Here is a 22711-nt window from a genome sequence, read left to right on the forward strand (position 1 = left end):
CTCAGTTCTCTGTTGCGAAGACTCGAGGGAAACACGCTCAAGGATTCCCAGCTGTGAACAACACCTAAGGAGTGACAGGATTTAATTCCATAGTAGTTGTGTGTCTCTCCATCTCCCTGAAAGAGGTTATATCGAGGTGGCTGTCGCCACTGAAAGAGTGGGCAGGCACTGGAATAAGTTGGGGAGGTGGTGGAGTCCCTGTCTCTGGAGGTATTCAAGATGTCTCTGGATGTGGCACTTGGGGTTATAGTTCAGGGGTGATTATGGTGGTGCTGGTGGATGGTTGGACTGGATAATCTTGGAGGTCTCTTCCAACCTTGTTGATTCTGTGATTTGTAGCATGTGAGAGTGATACATAATGGCTTTATAATTGTGTGCAATAGGGCACAAAATGACAGAAGTCTACATTAATACCAGCTGTATGTTTATTAGCTGCCTTATTATTTAATAGATATATTAGATTTTTAATAGTGGGTTCCTTAATAAATATTGTGGTCTCTTAAATTAGTAACATATTCAGCCTACAATTAATAAGGTGGAGTCAGACACTTAAATAGATCTGGGTGTTGCTTGGGCTTAAGCTGCATCTCAGGAGGGTTGGATCCAGAGATCACTCACAGAGAACAAAGGTCTCTGAAAGCACATGGACACAATGGAAATAAGCAAGATTAAAACCAGTGTATATCTTAAACTCTCCAAAGGATTATGAAGAATGATGTTTTTATAGTGGTGAGTGGGAACTAAGGAAACTAGATGTTCCAGTTTTAGAGACTACAATGTCTGTGTGCTGATGTTAACACAGCAAAAGGTCTCAAGTAACAACAATGAAAAATTGCACTTGCACTGTTGTCTTAATTTTGTATCAGTATCTTGGCAAAGCATTCAGATATTTTGAGCAGAGAATAACAGTTTTCTGCTTCTATACTCCCAAGTAAAGGTTTAAGAGCAAATTCTTAACACAAGGGTTTCATATAAAATTGACTGACTTCTTTCTGATAAATTGGAGAATAAGCAAATTCTAGTACTGGCAATGCCTGTAAATATTTTGTATGAAAGCATTTTCATTACAGAAAAAACAGGGCTGAAGGAAGAGGTTATCTAATCCATTGAACTCTCTCTTAAATCTTTATCTCTGCTTAAAAATCTCTAGTGAAAGGGTTTCCAGAATTGCATTAAGTGGCATGACACAGTTCTTCACTAACTTACAGTGAAGAATTGCCTACTTCTGATTCCTTTTCCTGGCAGCACTGAGAAGTCACCAATTCTGTGGTGATATTCTGTGGATGTGGAAGTGATTTTGTCTTCTTTCTCCTTTTACCTTTCTGGGAGATTTTCTTACATTTTGAAGTTTTTTAACATATATTTTCAATCTAAAGACTGTAAATTCCCCCCCCTGCCCCTGAGAATGTATTTTCTCTTAATTTTGTTGCTGTACTTGTGACAACCTTATAGCAGCCTTCCATTACATAAAGGGGGTTTGCAAGAAGGCTGGAGAGAGTCTTTTCAGAAGAGCAGGGTGTGATAGGACAAGGGGGAATGGCCTTAAGCTGAAGGGAGAGTGGGTTTAGAATACGTGTCAGGAAGGCATTCTGCCCTGTGAGGGTGGTGAGACACTGGCCCAAGTTGTGGAAACCCTGTCCCTGGAAGTGTTCAAGGCCAGGTTGGATGGACTGAGCACCGTGGTCTGGTGGAAGGTGTCCCTGCCCATGGCAGGAGGTTGGAATGAGATGAGCTTTAAGGTCCTTTCCAACAAAACCATTCAATGTTTCTGTGGTCTTACACATATGCAGACAATGACATTGCTGGGGAAGGTGGGTGAAAGGATTGCCTCACGTTTTGCCTGTGACATTCCAGTTTATATCTGCCAATATTTGTACACTGTGGTTTGTGTTGGTGATTTTGTGTGTCTGTATCTGTTCAGCTCGAGCTAGTTCTCATTTCATTTATTCTTACTGCCCTACTCTATCCACTTCTTGAAGTACAGTCTACTCCTTCTCCTCCCATCTGTGGGTGTGCCAAGGCACCTTTTTGGGAAATGATGCAATTTGGGTGCTTGCAACCAGTTGTCTGGAGGTGCTGAGTGAAGACTGAGTCGATTGTAACTGAACAAAGGGAAGATGAAAGAGGCTGTGAAAGGTACAAGTATTCTCAGTGTATTTGCTGTGAGGGAAGAGGGCACTGTAAATAGGCTAATGGATGGTACAACTACTATATCATCCAAGAAAAGTGGGGGGAATTACAGTAGAAAGATGATCAATATGTATAAAACTCCAAGAAATGTTTTTTGTCTTTAAGATTGGTGCAAGTTGAAAACTTGCTGAGCAAAAATATTTAGAAATAAAGGCAATAGAACTGGCAGGAGTGTAGCAAGTCTAATCAATAATAAAAGGATAATCCGTCTTTCTTTGTGGTACACAAAGCAATAATCTGTTGTTCGGATTGATTAAATGCCTCAGCTCTGTTTCGATTATTAATCAATCTGTAAAACAGCTTATTGTGAGTATAATACAAAGTACTAGAGATTATGGATAGTGGATGGTGATAACAGGATGAGGGAGGGGGAGTCTTTTTTTTTCTTCATGTGAAAAAAGTTGAGCTGAAGTGAGGTGGAGGGTTTTTTTCAACAGACTTTCTTTTCCTATACATATTAGTGGCTTGACTGCAGTGTCAAGTTGCAGAGTTCTAAAACAGGGTCTAAAAGTTGAGTTTACACAAGTTGTGGTGATTTTCATCTCTGATGTGCAAACACAGGAAGGGCCACTGGTTGGACAGAGAAAGAATATGAAATATAAGGACTAAGAAATCAGGAGGCTCTTGGATAGAAAAAACCTGACCAGTTATCTTTTGGAAACATGCTGTTGTCTGATATGTTCTTTGCACTAATAATTTATTTTATTCTTACACTGAAGCTTATTTGAACTGTGGGCTAGCCTAGGCTTTCAGCTTTTGAGATTTTTAAGTTATGAGGAAGAAAAATCTCCTCCCTATGTATTCTGCACCCTATGCCTTGGGTTATATTATTGCCAAAGAGATCTGGTTTTTTTATGAGTACATTAGGTGTTGTTTTTGCTTCAAAAGGGCAAAGAGCCAAAATTTAACTTGTCCAAATGGCTCATTGCTGTCTGAAAGGTGAATTTGGGATTTGCTTTTTTTTTTTCTTTTTTGTCTTCTGTTGAGAGGTTCAAATGTACCTGTTTTACTGAAATTTATGAAACAATCTTTATGAAATGCAAAATCACTTAAGCCCCTGAGAAGTAACCTTTAATTTGTCTCTCCTTTGAGTCCAGACTTGGACCAAACGACTTCCAGAGACGCTTTTCAACTTCTCTTATTGTGGAACTCGACGATTAAATGATAAGATGGGAAATAAAACATACCTGAGATGTTAACCTTTAGACAGATTTGGTGCCACTGATCAGAGAGTTGAGTTGATACTTATTTGTCTTTCTCTTTTGAAGGGTTTCCTTTCACCAACACTCAGGACAACTTGTACCATGAGCTTCTCTATCGCTTTGTCTCCTTGTGACTGCCAGTTCTCCATCTTGGTTATCCAAACCCTGCATTGCTTGGATGAAATAAATGGTTCTCCATGCTGGGAACAACTCTGGTTTCAGAACCCTCTCTCTGGGGATTTACAAAAATGCATGTTTGTTTGGTTCCATTCCTCTAAGGTAACACTGAAGGTGTGGTTTACAGACTCATGTTGGATCTTCAGACAAATTTTCAACTTATGAACAGTACTGACCTGCACGATTAATGATGGATTATGCTGACAGTATAAATTTAGTTGCATCCTCAATCTTGACTCCTTTCCAGTTGTGTTGTTTTGGGGGTTTGGACTTTAGGATTTTTTTTGTTGTTTTGTGGGGTTTTTTGATGGTAGAATGAAATAATGAAGCTGATGATAAAATATGCCTATAAAAATTCTGGCAAATTTATTACAGAACAACATGGCTTGATTTCTTATTTTTCTATCCATCTGGTCATTAGGCCTTTCCAACTGTCAGTGTCTAATATAATCTCCTTTAATAGCAGCATATAATTAGCTCTATGCTGATCAGAGGCATTGGGGATGGTGGTGGTAACACTCAAATCCAAATATCAAAATCCCAGAGAAGATAACTCAAAGAGACATATGTCTAAGCCAGCATTTATGACTTTTAGTCCTAAAGTCTGTAACTGTTGATTTAGCATGTGAGCTTTGAACTGTGGTATGGAAATTTATCAATTAAGAATCCTCAGGAGTTCTGGAAGGAAAGTACAGATGTGTCTCCAAATGTGGTAATATTTCACTTTTTTTCTTCTATACAGTCCTGGTCTCTCTTCAAATATTTGATTTCTTCTTATTTGTCTAGTTTCTTATTTAAAAAAAAGGTAATGAAAGCTATAGCCTTGACATTACTCCATTAGGAACAAATTGTCTCAATTTTTAACCTTCATCCAGAGCTCTATATATACAATCTATACACACGTACTTCACAAAGTGTTTCCTTAAAGGCTGTTACAGGAGTGCAGTTTTCTAGTGTTTTTTTTTCTTTTTTTGGGAGGTGACTTGGAGGTGTTTTTGTTTTACTGCACGTATCTGATCAATGTATTGCAAATATAACGTGGTAGCCCTTGTTTAGGAAGGCCCTTGAAGAGTGTTGATGTTGCTGAGACTGGGACTTCATTCTAAAAGTGTGAATTTCTCTCAGTTCCTTTAAAGAACATTTGATTTTAACAGCTGTCTTCCAGAAGTGTTCTGTCTTGCATATGGAGTTGGACAAGTCAGCTATTTGATCATAAAAGAGCTAATTATGGGGCAGGATTTCAAACACTTCAGATAGATATTTATTGACTAGATCTAGCAAATTATTTGGTTCATTGGAACGTACTGGAACATCAACCTCTGTATTCTGCTCTGCAGTCAACCAAAATAAACCAAACAGGGCTTCAAAAAAGGAAATACACCTTGACAAGTGAAAATTACATCTCTTGCATTAGGCTGGAAGCATCTTTGAATTTAGGCTTTCAGTTCTTCTATATAAGATCACAGTTCTCTTTTTGGTCTCTGGCATTGTAATCCATTTGAGGATTCTGTCAACACCCCTTTCAAAAATGCATAAACCTGTTAAGATTTGTAGGAGGAAAATCTATACAAGTTACCTTTTACTCATAACCTGAAGTGCACAGCCGGAGCTTTCTCCAAGAAGTGTTTCAATACCAGAAAAGGAAAAACAGGCATCTATTTCTTTATGATTCTGTATTGAAAGTGTAGTGGTACCACTATAGGGTTTATTTTTGGCCTAGATATTTGCTCAGGGATTGTTTAGGTTGTCCACTACTTGCTGACCAGACTGTGAGGACACATCCTAGCTCTGACAGGACAGTGGGATAGATACCTGGAGAGTCACTGCAGCACTTGAAACATCAATGAGATGGGAAGCACACTGACTTCTCCCCAAAGAGATCTGTCAGGATTCATTGCAGGATCTATTCCTTACCTTCCTCCTTTAATTTCCCGCATCATTTAACCAGTGTTTTCTGTGGCAGAACTGCTCTGCACATCACTGCTTTCCTTTATGTTTGTTAATAAATAGTGGCTTCTGCTACACAAGATTTTTTGGCAGGCAGTAGTGAATATAATCTCTCTGGGTTGCAGATATAAACTAAAGACAACTCCCAGACCTTTTAATAAGAAACCAAAACCTGTTAATGATGCATAAGAAGCAGTCTGGAATTCACTGGACAGCTCCCCACTGTGGGCCTCTCCCTTCTCTCCCCCCCCCTTCCCAATAAATTTAGTTTAAGATTAAACTCTTTCCCTGTTCTTTACAATTATATTTTCTGGCTTTTCTCTGGAGATTATTTCCTCCAATGAAACTTCCTCGTACCTCAAACCACCTTTGGTCAAAGTGTAGTTTTGGTGTGTAGAGTGGGGAAAAGGGAATGCTACATTCTAAAGTAAATTGAAAAAGTCTACACTAACATACAAGAGCAGGTAAGAATGTTTTATACAGAACTGAACTCTTCAAAAATAGTACTAAGTATTTTGAGTTGTTGGAATACATGCACCAAGCTGTATATGCAAAGATATTAAAATATTGAAACCCTACAAAGATCCTAAAAGGCCTTGCTTTCAAGCTAAATTTGACTGAGTTAATTCTTAATTCAATTTCTCTTTTTTCTTTAATACTCAACCCTGAAACAAACAAACAAAAAATATTCCCAATGCTATTTAGAGATATGCTGTTTTGAAAGGCTTGAAAATATCCTCAGAGGTCAACATTAACAGTTATTGATAATTTGAGATATATGCCCTACAAGACTATAAGAGAAAGCAATAAATTGGATAATTTTCATCAAAAAAAGTCTGTCCTTTTTATTCAGCAAAAAAGAAAACTTTCAGGAGTGTAGAGGTGGTTTGAAAAATTGTTATAACAGAAGCATCTTTAGTGCTAGTTTGGAAGGTAATGCTTTTTTAGGCTTGTTCCATTAACAGTTCCTTAGGAAACAAAAAAGCCTGAATAATGTTTCAAAACTCCAGTCTAGTCTCTTTACTGATGTTCTTGACATTATCTCTTATACATGCAAAGCAGTTCTATGCAACTATTAATTGGATCTTTTGGGGAAGATCAGCAGAATTTCCACTTTTCAGCAAAACCAAGTGGCTGTAACTTAAGGCAATCTGAGATCACTGTAAGAATATCAGCCAGGGGAATTTCACCCTGAAGAATAAGACCTGTAAGAACCTTTATCTCGTGGCTATCCAAGGCTCATACATTTTGCCATTGAAAGGCACCCAGAGGACAGTTTGCCAAAGGGTTCTGTGGTGCAAAAAGTGGGCTAAGAGCAATGAACATCAATATCAGAGGAAGTGAAAAGAAGTTTGTGTCTTGGGAATTGTTCATGTTTGAAGAGAATGTTGTTTGCTGAATTACTTTTGCCCACGTTGCCTTAATCTAGCAAGGCGATTTGAAATACATGTAATATTGAGATTGGTTTGTTACTGGTGGCTGCTTCTGTGTTTTTAAGATGTTGACTGGATTACTCTTATTGGTGTCTCTGCACTAATCTGCTATGAGACTGCAGGCTGTTCTTGTCTCCTCCTGGCAGAGAAGGTTATTTCCCAGTCTTGCTGCTTAAAATTCCTTCCAGAGCTGAATTCAGGCACAGTCTAGAGGGTGTCAATACACTGAAAAAAGAAAGAAACAAAAAACTCTGGTGCCCTGCAATCTAGTATCGCTCTTCTTTTAAGTAAGGTGAAAGACCTTCTTCTAGGTAAATTATTTATCAGTCAGCTCTTTGAGCCGCCTGGGAACGGACTCTGTTCAAGTTTGTCAGTTAAGAAGTAAACTCCTGGAGTGATTCTAAACATCTCTGCATTTTTGTCATGGAGTGAAGTCAGCTTTTTTGCTGGTCCTAATTGCAGTCTCCTATATATCCAGTTATTGGACATTTAGAACTTTAAGTGCAGTAAAACTACAGGAAGTACTACCCAAAACACTCTCTTTTGTTCAGTGGTTCACCTGCCAGAATTAGAGAAAGAAAGTTTCACTTTTGTTCCAAAGAAAATAAAGGCAGAAAGAGAGGTTCTTGATACCAAGTAAAGTATTGGGAGGTTATGGAGGTGGGTTGGAATGCAGAGAGAGCATTTGTTCATGAGCTGTTTGGAACTTGGTCTGTCAGCTGATACATTACAGCTGTTTTGAAACACTTTCACCACTTCCATTCTACCCCCAAGAGGAGGGAGCTGATTCATAAACTTAAATAGGGAGTATTAGTTATACAAAAAAGATACTACACATCAAAATTCAGGAGTGTTGTGTATTAAGCCCAAGTGCAAGACATTAAACTTTATTAGAAAGCTATGAAATAAAACTAGTTTACTGGTTAAATCACTGGTATGACTTTTTTAGGACATTCATCAAAATGTACTTACACAAATTAAAACAAACGCATTTGTTGAATGATTGCAATTCCTGCTGCCTCAGAATTCTTTTTTATTGCTCCTTGAAAGGCATTTACTTAATTTTTCTTGTTCAGTTAGGTAGGTATCATAACTGATTATGTACAATAATGACTTTAAATTGTGTTGATGCATCACTTAGAGAATGCAGTTGTTAAAATCACAGTAAACACAGCTGCTAAAAGTAGAAGAAAGGAAAGACAAGGAAGAAAATGGATGTAAACATTAGTGGACTCCAGTAAGATTATTGATTTCTTTTGAGTTGTTTGACAGATAAAATGGCAAAGCAAAATGTCCAACTCCAAAGCATCTCTTGAAGAAAATAGGAGAATGTAGCAAGGGAGGAAGAAAATGATGAATGTTACTTTGTTAGAGAGAGAAGCAAATGCGATTGTTCTGCATGAAGTGTTCATCATTTTCCTTTTTTTGTTCTGCAGCGTTTGATAAACATCCGTTTAGCTGTAGTAGGCAAAAAAATCATGTTTGAAGAAGTCTTGGTTCATGGGTCATCTTTCAAAGCATTACATCTTAATAGTTCAAAACTTTATCAGGTGCTGTACAACAGTTCCATGTCTGAGGCTTCAAGCAATTCTCAGAAGAAAGCAGTGAGGCATTTTACTCTGAACAAGGAGGACATAATGCATATGCATTCACATCAGGGCTAAACAGACTTTATAGAAATACCACTGGAGATACTGATCTCTGAAGAGAAACACATTACTCTGAATACATGTATTCAGAATAGCAATGAAATTACCCTCTGAGGCTTTCTGTGATGTTACATGTGCACTGTGAATGTTATTATTAGATAGGAAGGGAGGAGAGGACACATGTGCTATAGTGTTAAGTCATATGCAGGCTGTATTACATATACATACAGATGTTTCAGGTGGAAAAAGAAAGGAAGTAAACAAAGATGCTGCATGTAGATTTTTTGATTTTAAAAACTGCAATCTGGCTTATTCACAGAGAATTCACAAGTTCTATTTCTCTAAAAAGTTGGTGAAAAATGAGGTGCAAAGGAGAGAGAAAGACTTTTGCTGGTAGGTGTCAATCTCTTAAACAGCATCTTCACCTGCCCCTACAAAATGCTCAGCCAGTCTGAATCCCTTTTGTAGTCTCTAGGCTTTTTTCTAGTATATGTGTTTCTGAGCTAAATTGCCATAGCAGATTTCCATGTGCTTTTGGGAGGTGATGGGGACAGTGGCTCTGTTCTTGAGGCAGGTACTGTTTCGTGAAAGATCTTTACTATTTATTGCAGCCATCCCTGGTGGAAGATTGCAATTACTATCCTACTTCCAGCAACTCTTTACCCGAATCATGACAGCTCTTAATTATGTGTGAAAGAAGAAGTTATAGACAGAGAAATTTCTCAGAGAGAATTACCTCTGAAATGTATTCAGGCTTAGAAGGGTCTGCAGCAGGGCTATTTGTCTTGTGCTTCTCATTTGGTTATTTTTGCTTCAGGAGCTGTGAAACTTTGCCTGACTTTTAATACGAGAATTTGCATTGGGAAGGAATTTCTGCTCCCCCTTTCCTAAAGTTTTTCCCCTCTTTTTTTTTTTTCTTTTTTAATAATCAGATTTGGCTCTGTCTATATTTCTTCCTTTAAATAAGCCTCTTGCAGTCTACTGCTGAGTTAGTCTGCTGCTGAGTGTACTGCTCAAGGAAACACAAAGAAATAAGTAACAGGCTTTCAAATTTCTGATCAAGTTTAAGGTTAAATCTTATTATTCAGGTACGTAACTTTAATACCCTTCAGTTATAAATGTTGCATTTTCTGTTTAAGTATTTATTGGCAGCAATTTATTAATGTTTGTACTTAGAGAAATGTACTGCAATGGCAGTCATGTTGGAGTTGATTTTCAAAATAATTTCAAGCCTGCAGAAGCTGGCATTTAAAAAATGTTCTATTCCAAGTCTTACTAAATCCAAGATTTTAAATGATGTCCAGCTTCAAGACCATCTTAATGAGCAAAGATAACTGAGCCAGGACAGATGTACAGCTTCCTGGTCCAGAATAGGTAGGGTGTTGGGAACTCTGCCATTTAGTATAGCATAATATATTTCAAGTCTGTTGCCACACAAAGGCAGGAAAGGAAGTTCTAGTCAGATCTCTTTTATGCCAAAAGAGAAACATCCAGCTGGGCTATTGTGAAAAGATTTTAATGCACAGTCCATCTGATGAGATTTTTATTTCTTTGGGAAGTTTGAGCTTTATTGCATCAATATTTTCAGATAAACTGTTCTCCCTGAAAACTTCTAGGAAGCTCTCAATATTGTACCACAATTAAATTGTATTTATGATAGTTTATTAGTTCCTGACCAGTCTCCCATTATTGAGGGTTATTCAATTATGGATACTCAGTCTGACTTTTAATAAACCTTCCTGAATTTGTATTTCAGCAAGAGACCTAAGATGGCTCAAAGTAAACCTCATTTATTAAAGGTAACTTTGACAGCACAAGGTATGTTAAATTATAATATGCAAAGAGTTTCAGGAAAGAGGTGATAACTAGGGATTGTAGTAGCAACTTGCTTTTGTGGACTGACTGTCACTTATGACCTGACCATTCCCTAACTGATGCACGATGGGAAACAGCTGCATGTGCGATGCTGGTTTATCTTTGTTTTCTGGTTCTGCTATTAAATCATCAGTATAATTGTCCATAAAGGAACTGGCCACTTGGTGGAAGGCTTGTATCCATAGAGAGTAGAGAATATTCCTGAAAAAGGCATTGGTATCCCGGCAGCAGTAAAAGTTGGGTTTCAGGAAGCCGTGTAAGCGTTTGCACACAGCTGATTTTCCACAGTCGGGCCAAGCGTTATAGGGACAAGGTCATTCTGATGCCCTCAGTGGAAGGGAACAGCCCAGCTGCTTGGGGGACTAGAATTACAGGCCTCTTTTTCCTGCCTAATTAGCAATATTACTTTATATTTTGCACATCTCTTTGCATGCATTGGGAAGAAGTCTGCAGGGAGCTCATTATGTTCCCAGCCTTGTAGTTATAGGCTTGCAAAGCTGTAGCTTCGGGGGGGTGGGAGGTGTCTTCAGTGGAAAAAATTCCATATCCAGACTGAAACACTGCTGAAAACTTGTAGGAAGTCTGTATGATATCTCCTGTGGGGCACAGTTTATCCTGCCCTGTGTGTTCCTGCAGAGAAACTGTCCAGGTGAATCTTCCTGTCATAGTTTTACTTTGAGATAATGGCTGAGGGCAGAATTTTGGCTCAGATGTCATCTGTTAATGAGTCTCTAACCAATGGATGGGTTTGGGAAAATAAAGGAGCCAGTGAAACCTTTCTTATTGCTGCCTTGGTGTGATTTTTCAGAGCCCAGTGTAGTTCCTGTGACTGGTACTTCCTAGCAGTAGAATTTAGTGTGAGGGGGGGTTATTTTTTTTTTCTCCCCTCTTTGGTGGAGAGTGACTGAAACATGACAGAATCCCATTCTCAGCACACTGCTGTGCTAACAGACTCCAAACTGTTGCTGTGAGCAAGACAAGAAGTTTTCAAAGAAAGGATAGAGAGCAAGAGCTTATGACAACCCTTTGAGGACAATAGTGTGAACGTTTGTTGCAAGAATGTCTCTCTGAATCCAAACTCACTCAGTTCTCCATGAGTTTTTTTTTTTCTGAAGGCTGGATCCTTAAATTGCAAAAGATTGCACAACATACCCCCTGGAAATATTTTGTGTAACCAGTTTAAACTGAAGGAAGCACTATGTCATTATTTTCTGGCCATCATGGAGCTACACCAGAAGCTGCCCCTCAAAAAGTCAGTGTATCTCTACTCAATGAAGTTTTTACTGTATGAAGTCCCAGTTGCTGGAGCTGATCAGCACTTTAAGGAGGATTATTAATTAGATGCAATGAGAATGTCATGGACATTCCCCAGTCGATGATCCACACCTTTCTTACTCTCACTACCACCAGATAAATGATTTTGGATTTGTATAGTCATTTCTGTAGGCACTATCCATTATCCTATGGAAGAAGTCACTGTCTAATTTAAGTGATCAAAGACATAAAATGGTGTTATCAATATGCCTTTCACTGAAATACAGTGCACAGAATAACCCAGAATTAAAAGGGCAGTTTCATTTTAATGGAATATAGTTTGGGCAAGAATAATTTTTAACAGTTGAAATTTTGATTATAACTGCATTATGATACGGCAACATATGTGAAAATGTAGAGCATGCAAACATGCTTTATGTAATGTGGGGTATTTAATGACACACATAATTTAAAATTTTAAATAATTTTAAAATCTAAATAATTTTAAATTTTAAATTGTAATAAATCATAATTTTAGCTGTAGATAATTTTGTCATAAGAGTTTTTCTTCATTTATGTACAGAAATTGTGCCATTGAGAACAGACGACTTAATGGAGTTGTAGAGGTGTGTCAGATGGGATTTGTCTTCATCACTGTGAGCTGCCCCTTTGTGTAGCTTCCTATTGCTTAAATCACTAGAGCTTCCAGCAAACTGAAGAATACTCACTTTGTTCAAGCCTGTGAGTTGCAACTGACTTAATTGCTTAGAAAAATATCTTTACAGGGCAAAGCAAAAGCAAACAAAATGCTCCAAAAGTGCAGAAGACTAGACTAAAAGAGAACTGGCACAGAAGGTAAGCCAGTTCAATAACCGTGTTATTTAATGCAAATTTAATGTAAATAAAAGAATATAGACCAGTAGTAACAAAGCAATTTCCACTGATGCAAAATGTCTTGTTCTTGGAGATTCAGGGAAAACTGTGATGTGAGATATGACTGTAAAATTTCTGAACACAAAAATATACTAATTTCTGCAATGTACTAGATCTGTCATTCTAACACGTTCCAGCAAAAGACCTCTGGGATGTTTTTTAAAACGTTATTTGGATATTTCTTTCAGACTGGGTATTCCTTCTGCACTTCTGCTCTGTGGTTTGTAGAATTACAATGCAGTCTTGTATAATTAACATGTCGAAGGGAGAGGAGAGCTGACAAGTGTGTCCTAATGTATTTATCAATCTTTACCTAATAGCAAAGTGTTCATTGACTGCACGTGTGACTGACTGGGCATTCAACCAAGTTCACTTAAAGGGTTTTAGAGTGTAAAACTGGCTCACCCATAAGTGCTTTGTCTGGAAGTAAACATTACTTGTGTACTCCTAATTTCCACATTTATATGTAGTTTGTCTTGAGACAGGTGGACATTTGTAGTTGGTTTGTTTTTTTTTTTTCCTAACTGCATTACTACTGACCTGGAAGATAAAAAAAGTACAGACCTGGAAGTAGAATTCAACTGCCAAGCCTGCAAAATGATACATAGACATGAATAACATAAATAGTATCCACAATTGTGGCCTGAGACAGGCTAGACCAGATCTTAAGCTGATCTAGACTTGATTCTCCATGATATCACACTGTTCCAGCTTTGATAAGCTGATATCAGCAAAGAGTTCGGACAAGGAAAAATCACTTTTACTGTCTGACCCTCCAAAAAAGAAACAACTGGATGAACTGTCATACTTTTCCCCAAAAATACTTGTTTTCCCCAACTTCACCTTGATTGAATTTGATTTTTATCTTGAGATTTTGATTTGACTTCAGAATAAAAAGTGCACTTAACAGCGAGAGGATGGGATTAAGCTGAAACAAGGGGTTAAATAAATTTATTGCTGTAGTTGTTTGGGAACCTGGCATTAGATATCCTGTGGATTTCTGCAATCTGGGGCTAATGAACGTGTTGAGAAATGCTGACTGAAATATGTTCCCCATTCTGCGAGACACTGGCAGGTTTCTAAAGCTGTGGCACCGCCTGCCTCCTCTGATTACTGTGAACAGTCCCAAATTTGATAATCCTTCAAGAGAGAGGCCACGTGTGCCTAAGCAGCTATTCCAACAGCAGAGCCTGATTAACTGGGAATCGAGCACTGACCATGCCCAGCAACTTATGCTAGAGGAAGATTTAACTCTTGATTATCTCCATTAAGGCATATATAATTGTAGGTGCATTTTAAAAACTTTTTGTGTAAATCTAGTAATATTTAATATATTGACAGTAATAAATTTGTATTTATAGTTGATTAAAGGAGGCAAGCATATTGTTAATGTTTAGGAAAATTAGTTGAAGTTCACAGAAGTGAGTGGGTAATCTGTCTAGGAAGTGTAGAGCCAAGGCCTAAATTTCTGAAAGAAAGCCCAGAGCATAGGACTTGCCACAAACTATCCTGCAAATGATTCCAAAAACAGTAATGTACTTTCATTGCACTTTCCTTCTTCTGCCTCATGACAATAACAGAAGTTATGACCAGATGTGCTGTGGGCAATTATTTTGATAAAAAGCACAGAATTTCTGAGACTAGGCACTGTTTGAGCTCTTAAGAATTGACATGCCAAGAGTTGTCAGCTCTCTGTAATTCGAAAGCAACTTGTCCCAAATATGTACTGATGTAAGAAGCACAAATTTGTGCATAGTCAATTAAAATGATTTTCAATTATTTTAAAATACTGTAAATTCTGCAGTGTTTTTCTTCAGCTATCACCTTGTAAACATGAAAAAGCTTCTGAAAACACCTCTGTGTAAGACAGGATCCAAAGTGTCTTCTCATCCCACTGACCCTTTGTGGTGACAGTTTCAGTATCAGCAAACACAGGACCAGCTTTGGTAGCAGCACTCACTGTGCTGTGCTGAATCACTGGGGGCCAAGCTGAAGATACAGGGTGAGTAACAGGTCAGCAAAACTTCCTAAGCAACATGTATTCCTGGATACAGTCATTTCCTAAAGAGAAGATATCAGACTTGAACTTAAAAGTTGCTATTATGGAATATCTTGATCAGCTCAAGGTAGTGGAGGATACAGCCTTGATATTCAACAGAAGAATCATTTGGGTTTCTTGTTTTGCTTTTGACTGCAAAAGAACAATCTGTTTCCAAAAAAGACTGTTGGAAGGTTTGGTAAATGTTTTTGGGGGAGCAAGTCTCATTTCTCATCACTTCTTTGTTTTCCTTTTAGAAAGTAATATCATGCAATTCCCGATAGGATATATTTGGAGGTGGTGGAAGAGGAATCTCAGTGTCTACAAATATTTCACTTATAACCACAGAAGAACTGAAATACTGACATTAATATTTTTTAGGAGTGTAACTGAGCCCAACAGCTATTTAGTAGGAAGCCAGGTGGTTGATAAGGAAAATGCAGGTAGCAGGAGACAATTAGCACACACACTGCCTCAGATTACCTACATCCCCCAGGACCAAAAGGTTCACTGATCAGGTAATTCCTGGAAGCTACCTATTGTGTTTTAGGAATGAAAAATGAAAATTTTTTCACTTAGGGAAAAAGAATTGCTACAAAGCTGTTTTGTTTGGTCACAAATAATTTGATTTGGGGATGATCAACCTTGGTATTTCTGGTTTTATTAATCTGGCAGGCTTCTAACGACTTAGTCTGTGGGATGTAGAATAGTTTGGGAAGCTGGTGAGAAATAGGCTGTCACAAGATGCCTGAATTATTATGCAGATAAAATTTACCAACTTTCGTCCTCCAGTTTATCTTATTCGGAAAGATACACGAAAAAATGAATGGCTGTTTTTGGTGAAAGCAAGTGCTACTTCATTTAGAATAAGCATTCTGTCATTTAGAGATTTACAGCCTTAGCCATTCTCCACTGCTCTTTGCAATCACTGCTTCTGCTCAGTCTTTTTCACTCTGCTTCTTCTCTGCTCTATTTTCATTTTCAAACCCTCCTCATTTGCCTACTGACTGTTTTTTCTTTTTTTTTTTTTTCAGATAATGTGGAAGGTGAAGAATGACCAGGCAGAACTCAAATGCCATTTTGTTATGCTTAATAGCTGACTAAAAACGAGCTGGCCCATCTCTGGTGTTCACACGCAAATGCTCTCTCTCGGGTTTTTTAAATTGAGTCATAATTGCCTGTGCCAAAAGCTGTTAGTACAACAGGATAGAAAGCAGTCAGCTCTTCTCAGTGTTATATAAAGTTGTCATTTTGGAAGAATGAGCAATGATAAAGAACTGTTGAAGTGCTTTTGCCTATTTTCACAGTAAACCATGATGTTCGTGTTGCTTCTCGTGTTGGTCTCTTCTAATAAATTAAGTTTCTCTGGCAAGAAAAGAATTTAAAACAAAGCAATAGGGATTTAAGCACAATACACAGGGAAAATAAGTCTGCATTTTTGGAAACATTTCTATCAAACATACACATTCCTGCATGAAATGTAATAATGTATGAAAAAACTTAAGACTTTCATGTGAAACATGAAATTGAGTGTATTTTTTTTTTTTACTATGCAAGGCACATTAGCAGCATTTAGCTGTACATTTAAAGAAAAAATATATAAAGCATTCTCAACTTTGTATATAATATATACAACACAGTACACTGACACCTAATTGTGTGTGATTTAGTGAGTAATATAAGGTATATTAATATTTATAGTGTTTGAAATCTTAGCAGAGAATGCTCTCACTGACTTCTGCAGTATTGATATTTTCAAGTGGACAACACCGTGCCTATTTTGCTTTCTCATTAACATTCTCATTTCTTTGCTTTCCCATTAACATTCAAATTCCTTGTAGGATGATTATTAAGGAAAATTGACGTTGTACAATCTGACTCAGCAGCCACTGTTGTTTTTTTAGTAAGCAGTAATTTACTTTTGGCTCTCTGAAAACAACAAGGTAATGCTTCTGAAATTCTGCATTTCATAACCATAGCTGAAAATCAGTCTTCAGAGTTCCAGCATCTGTGGCAACATGTGCTCATGCATTAATTTGCTGAGTCAATGTTCCAGCTTTCTGATTCACCTCTTTTACTGAGGTGATAACAGCTTTTCTGAAGCTGTTCTGCAGCAGAACTCCCTGCTTTTTCAACCACTAACTCATTGTTTTGTATATGATGCTTTAAAAATTTCACAGTGGACAATCCATCCCCATTAGACAGACATAACTTCCCAGGGTTGCTCATATGCCTCCTGGTGCTATTACTTTTCTGTTGTTATCTGACTGGAGCTATCAACTATATAGACATTAGAGTAGGGAAATATGTTCAGCTGACACACCATCAGAAATCCACCTGACACGGCAGGCTCTGTAAATCTGCTTTATAAATGCCTCTTGCCTTTATAAAATATTGAGCAAAACTAAAAATGGTCGAATTCTTCTGGAAAGTAAAAAATGCTAGAGCATAGAGGAGAGGAAGGCTTAGAGAGAAAACATTAATGCATGTGTTTATAGAAACTGAGAGTTAGTCACTTAAATACTAACAGGAAGGCAAGTGTGTTCTTATAGATGATAAATTCTCAAGATGGAAATTATTCATTATATTCATGTAATAGCAAACTAGTTTTATGGAGCCAACTGCATCCAAAGAGCCTGATTTGCTTCAGCTGTAGGCTGTTTGTGCTTCCTCTGTGTGTCAAGTAGCATAAGTAGGTGGTAGGATTTATTTTTTTTCCCAGGTAAATAAGCAAAATGGTGAAGACTGACCACCACAAATTGGCTATTTCTTTGAAGTTTGTAAGTATTCAGGTTATGTTTGATAATTTGAAATGTAGATTTTTTTTCTCTGGGCAACTCTCAAGGTTGGAAGTGTAAAAGGATGGCTTCTGTGTATAATTAACCACATTCCAAACATCCCTAGTTACATTTCGGTCAGACATAAGTAATTAATTATCCTTGGCAGAAGAGTTTTGACATACACTAATGAAAATCTGGAAAATTTAGTAGCCTTGCTGTGGAGGACCTGAGAGGAGCTGAATATTTGGATAGGATTAATATATCTCACTCTTGCTTCTAAGTTTGGCTTAACACTGTGATTTCCTAACGAGAGGTCATTGCTGCACTCAGTACTCGGAATTCCTTAGAACTCTTTCTCAAAACTTGTTCTAAGGCAAAGGTATTCCTTTGTTTGTCCAGGACTTCTGCTGTTTCCATTAGCAGCCTGTGGCTCATTTAATCCAAGAAAGTTTGTTCCAACCCCACACCTACCCCTGTGCTCTCTGTTCCCAGCAGGCTCCTCTGCTGCTGCCACAGTCCCCCCCAGCAGCCTGAGCAAGTGATACTGGGGGATAAATCCGTGAATAATCTGTGTGCTCCAGCCTTGGCACTTTCCAGCCTCAGCCATCGGCTTCCTATTTCCCCCAGCACTGTGCTAATCTGCCTTTGGAACAGAATTATTCCTATTTAGGCAAATTACATAATACTCTGATTACCAGGATGCCCTTGAGCTTATTAAAAAAGGAAAAGAAAAAATTTCCCGTGCTGTTCAAATGGGATGGGGGTAAAGGTCTTATAAGTGAAGGCTTGACAGTTCTCCAGTCTATCAGTAAAAGAAATACCACAGCTGGGTATTTTTGGGTTGTTTCATCTGTCACATTTCAAATTGAACTTGATTTATTTTTATCTAACTTGATTTTTCGTATTTAGCTTGATTTAAATATTTCGGAGAAAAAATATCTTCTAGGGCATATTTGGTTTTTTGGATGGTTTTCTCTTTTCCAAGTTGGCTTCTATTTTTGATTAATCTTCTGAGCAACAATATTCTGTTTTTCACTGTACACATTTTGTTTAGAGTCCCGAAGCTGAGGTGTTAATATTCAAAGCCAGAACTGTATTGTTGTGTTTATAATATAAAGACATTATCAATCTGTTCATACCAGTATTTGATTTTAGAATTGTCCCTATTTTGCAGGGGGAATAAGTATATAAAATAAATATTTTTTTTCAGTTCTATATTCAGCAGTTATGATTATGTGCTTATTGATATTATTAGATGCTATACAAAGTTATGATTAGTACTTTATGAATAGGAAAGTGTGGTTTTTATTTTATAAGAGGATACAGAGTTAACTTTATTTAATACCCCTTTTCAAAGTGTAAGTACAGCTAAAATAGGAGGAGGTTTCCAAAACAGGGACTCTGATACTTTAATGTTGTTAATTGCAGAAGTCCAGTGATGTGGCTGCTTCTCATCTCACCCATGAATATCCCAGGGCTGAAATTTTCAGTTTTGGGGAAAAAGTAGGTGAACTTTTTGTCCTTTATCCTTTCTCCTAAAGTAGCAGACATACTTGAGAGTAAACTGGAGTCACTCCTCTGTCATCTTGTTCTGATCTGGATGAAATGTCTTTTAGCAGCTTATTTACCTACAAGTAAGTATTTGGTAGTGCTGGGCTTTGGTAATACTCTCTTCTCTCTTTAGAGAATTGTCTTTAGACAATTCTCTCTTTAAAACTCAGTATTATTGTCTCTCTATTTGAGGGTGCTTCATAGTTTCCATGTAGCTACGTAACAGAAGAGAGAATGAAACAGCTGAAGCTCATCTGAGCTTTGAAGGCTTAGATGCATTCAAGTAGTGTAAACTCAGCTCTTGACTCAATGGGATTTCTTGTGGTTTGTCTGCTATGCCCTCAAGAGGCTTCTCTGCAAATCTGGCAGTAGCACAGCAGGTTCACAAAGGGATGGAAATTTTAAATCTATTTCTTTAAATTTTTCACTTGACTCTTAATATGTTTCCCCCTCACTCATTTAATTCTTTTCTCAGCATTAAGTTGGACAAAATTATAAGTTAACACTTTTTTTTTTTTGTAACTCTGTCTCTTTTTGGCTTGCATCAAAATAATTTTCTTAATAATGCCACAATGCAGAGTACTTGTACAAATTAGCCTGAGAGATACGTGTTAAAATCATTGTGAGACTCTTCCATTATTTACATCATGACATTCTGTCAGTGTGCTAATAATCAAAACTGTTTATATTTCTGGATTTAACAAATATGTAAATTAGGTGTGCATTTCCCTAGGAATGCAAATGTCTCTAATGAGGAAAGACAACAAACTTCAGAACAAACAAACAGAAGAAGAAAATATGTTAAACAGCTCATGTGAAAGTGGGGATAGAAAGTAAGTGAACTAGAGACAGTGGGATGTAATCCTTGCCCTGGGATTGTTTAATCAGCTCATCTTGAAGCTCTGACAGATCAATTGTTCCTTAGCAGGGAGAGAGCTGGGCAAGAATGGCAGCCAGACACAGTTTTCCCATAAGAGGGCATGAAAATCTTGGTTTTCCTCTTTGTGGCAATCCAGAGAGCTGAGAGGATTGAGTTGCACTGGCTGAATTTAACTCTGGTACAATACTACTCCAAAGGGCCCCAGATCCCTGAAATAGTTGTTTGTATTGCAATAATTAAAATAGTTGTTTGATTTCAGTGCAGGAGCACAGAATGGGAATAGCATCATTGTGAATTGAGTTTTAAGTATTATGGAAGGATTTGAATGTCCTTCAGAGAAGCATTCAGCTCGGATTTCATGTCAAAACATACCCCTGATTTAGTAAGACTGACTGATATCCTTGAATCATAATGCTGTAGATTGAGTATATGTATAGTGAGAATGTTCTTTATTGTGCTGTGTTTGTGCTATGCTTTTTATTATGCACTGCTCACTGAAAATTTTATCTTCCATTAAAATCTGAATTCCTTTCAGAAGTGCAATTAAACAAAGTTTGCTTACTAAAATAAGACATAATTTATTTCAAGCTGGCTTCTATTTTGAATTTTGATGGCTTCCTGCTAAATATGCAAGCTTTCTTTTCTGTGAAATTAGCTCAGTATCTAAAAATCTGAATTACTTGGTATTTTGTCTTTCATCATGTAACTTCAGCCCCCAAAGTACTGGTAAGTATTATATTTCCCAATTAACAGCCATCTTTAAAAAGATCATTATGGTAAAATTAGTCTGAGTTCTTAAAAATCTATGAATTATGGATACTTTAAGAGTAACACATGCAGTAAAATATTTTAATTAACATTCTTCAGTAATCCTTTAGCCACATATTGTATGCAACTATTGCCTTCTCTGTCCAGTGCCAGACTTTTAACAAAAAATGTGCTTTGTTTCTGTTATAGAATGTCAGTTGGATTCTGCACTGACAGCACCACATTCATGATGCTTCTGTCTCATTTGTCTCTGTCATTCTATATCTGCTCCTGCTTTAACACATCCTCATTTGTTTGTACTGGCAAAGCTGATGGGTAAGGATCATTAGTAGTGTAGCAAAACCATCTTGAAAAGTGCTATCTTGAACTTCCCATGTGCTGCTTAATTTCTCATGCAGATATAGATATTAGAGGGCTGGAGAACAAGTTATCTGAGCAAAATTATTTCCTGACAAAAATCTGTCCCGAAGTTATGCTGAATCTCCAAACATCCAAATGTCTGTAAAAAGTCTAACCATGATTTGTCAGGGGTGTGTGCACGTGGTAACACTGACCTCTGTTAACCCCCCTTCCACCACAAAGGAGAAAAGGTTTGCAACAGTATCAGCCAACACAAGGTTTATTTCTCGTTTCTTTCTCAGTATTACACTTCCAACAACTTTCTACTTTCCCTTTCCTACAAGTTAACACCACGTAGGAGGTGCCAGTTCTGTACTGTGTGCACTCTGAAACCTTGTCTCTGGAGGAGTGAGGAGGCTGTAATTACTATGAGCTGGTGGGGAAGGAAAGGTTGATATTCACCAAGCTCTCAGTAGAAGCTGGACTAGGACTTCATTAAATTGATACCTCTAATACCTCTAATTAATATGTTCGCTGGGTCTCCAATAGAGCAGGAGTTCAGCGACTTTCTTAAAAATTATTGTTCACTAGATTCACGTTAAATTGACTTTTCAGTAGTGTACAATTGCTGTCAGCTAAAATACTGCCCAGAAACCTGAGCTGCCAGATGCCCTTAAGTCTTGTTGATTTGGATTAATGTTTTAAGTACTACTAGAAATTATATTTACACTGTATAAAAGCAATCTCCAAATGCAACTGCAACATGGAATATTATTGGAAGTCTCAGACCCTCCAGATGAGTATGTATATTTTACCCTAATTTTCTGGAAAACTGTAATAAAAGAGGATGTGTGACAAAATAGCAGATAAATGCACTGGTAGTTTATGGTAGCAAATGTCTAAGGAGGAAAGCTTATCCAAGCTTTCCTTGGGATTTGCAACTTTACAAAAAAGAACTTTCATGTCAGGTATTTTTTAATTATTATATTAAGAACATCTTTCACCTTTTGTGTTTTATTCTTGTTTTCAAACTGCTCATTGTGATTATAAAATAAATTAAAGGTAACCAAAATGGAAGATGTGCAATGAAGAATTCAGGAAAGAAAAAATTGCAACTTTAGTAAACGGCCTTCCACTTCATACTGTTTGAAAAAAGCTTCTTGATATGATGTTTTTGTTAATTTTATTTTGAAATTTTAATGTCTTTTAACCAAGACTTTTTTTGTCAGTTAGTTGTCATCCTTTGTGCCAGAAGTCACATGTTTAAAACACACCTTGATGTAAAATTGTCAAAATTAAGATGTGGATTTTAAAACTACATGACTGAAGAACAGATGAGCATCTTCTTTGTTCCTGTTTGTGGTTATTTCAATATATTTTTCTGTATAGTGTTATTTGATTTTATTTTAAAAGAATTTTGTCTTAATTTTTTTTAACGTTTTGTTTTGTTTTTGGCTTCATGGGCAAGGATAGTTCCATATTTCTCTGTTTTCCTTCTCAAGGACAGTGGCAATAAGGTTTTTTCATCCTGAGTTTATTTTGCTCTCTTTTTGGAACTAAGCCTTATAACAGTAGTTTCACCAGCTTTTCAGATTTAAAAGTTTTCTGGGGGAATGGAGAGAAGAAAGGCTGTGTGAGAACAAGGATCACATGTTAGTTTGATTTCCTTATGAAATAATGATGATTTCTCTTTCT

At 37.2% G+C, this 22711-nt stretch overlaps 1 long non-coding RNA gene across 1 annotated transcript in view; it reads left to right on the top strand.

Moving 5' to 3' along the window:
• Positions 1-2018: 2018 nt before the first annotated feature.
• The window catches only part of LOC113969478, a 60263-nt gene continuing 39570 nt past the window's right edge, over positions 2019-22711 (top strand). The window contains exons 1-3 of the long non-coding RNA XR_003534868.1: positions 2019-2136; positions 12311-12582; positions 14478-14662. This is a non-coding gene — a long non-coding RNA (uncharacterized LOC113969478). The remainder of the gene's footprint in view (positions 2137-12310; positions 12583-14477; positions 14663-22711) is intronic.

This window comes from Neopelma chrysocephalum, unplaced genomic scaffold (genome assembly GCF_003984885.1).
Source record: "Neopelma chrysocephalum unplaced genomic scaffold, ASM398488v2 Primary Assembly neopelma1_73b, whole genome shotgun sequence".
NCBI lineage: Eukaryota > Metazoa > Chordata > Aves > Passeriformes > Pipridae > Neopelma > Neopelma chrysocephalum.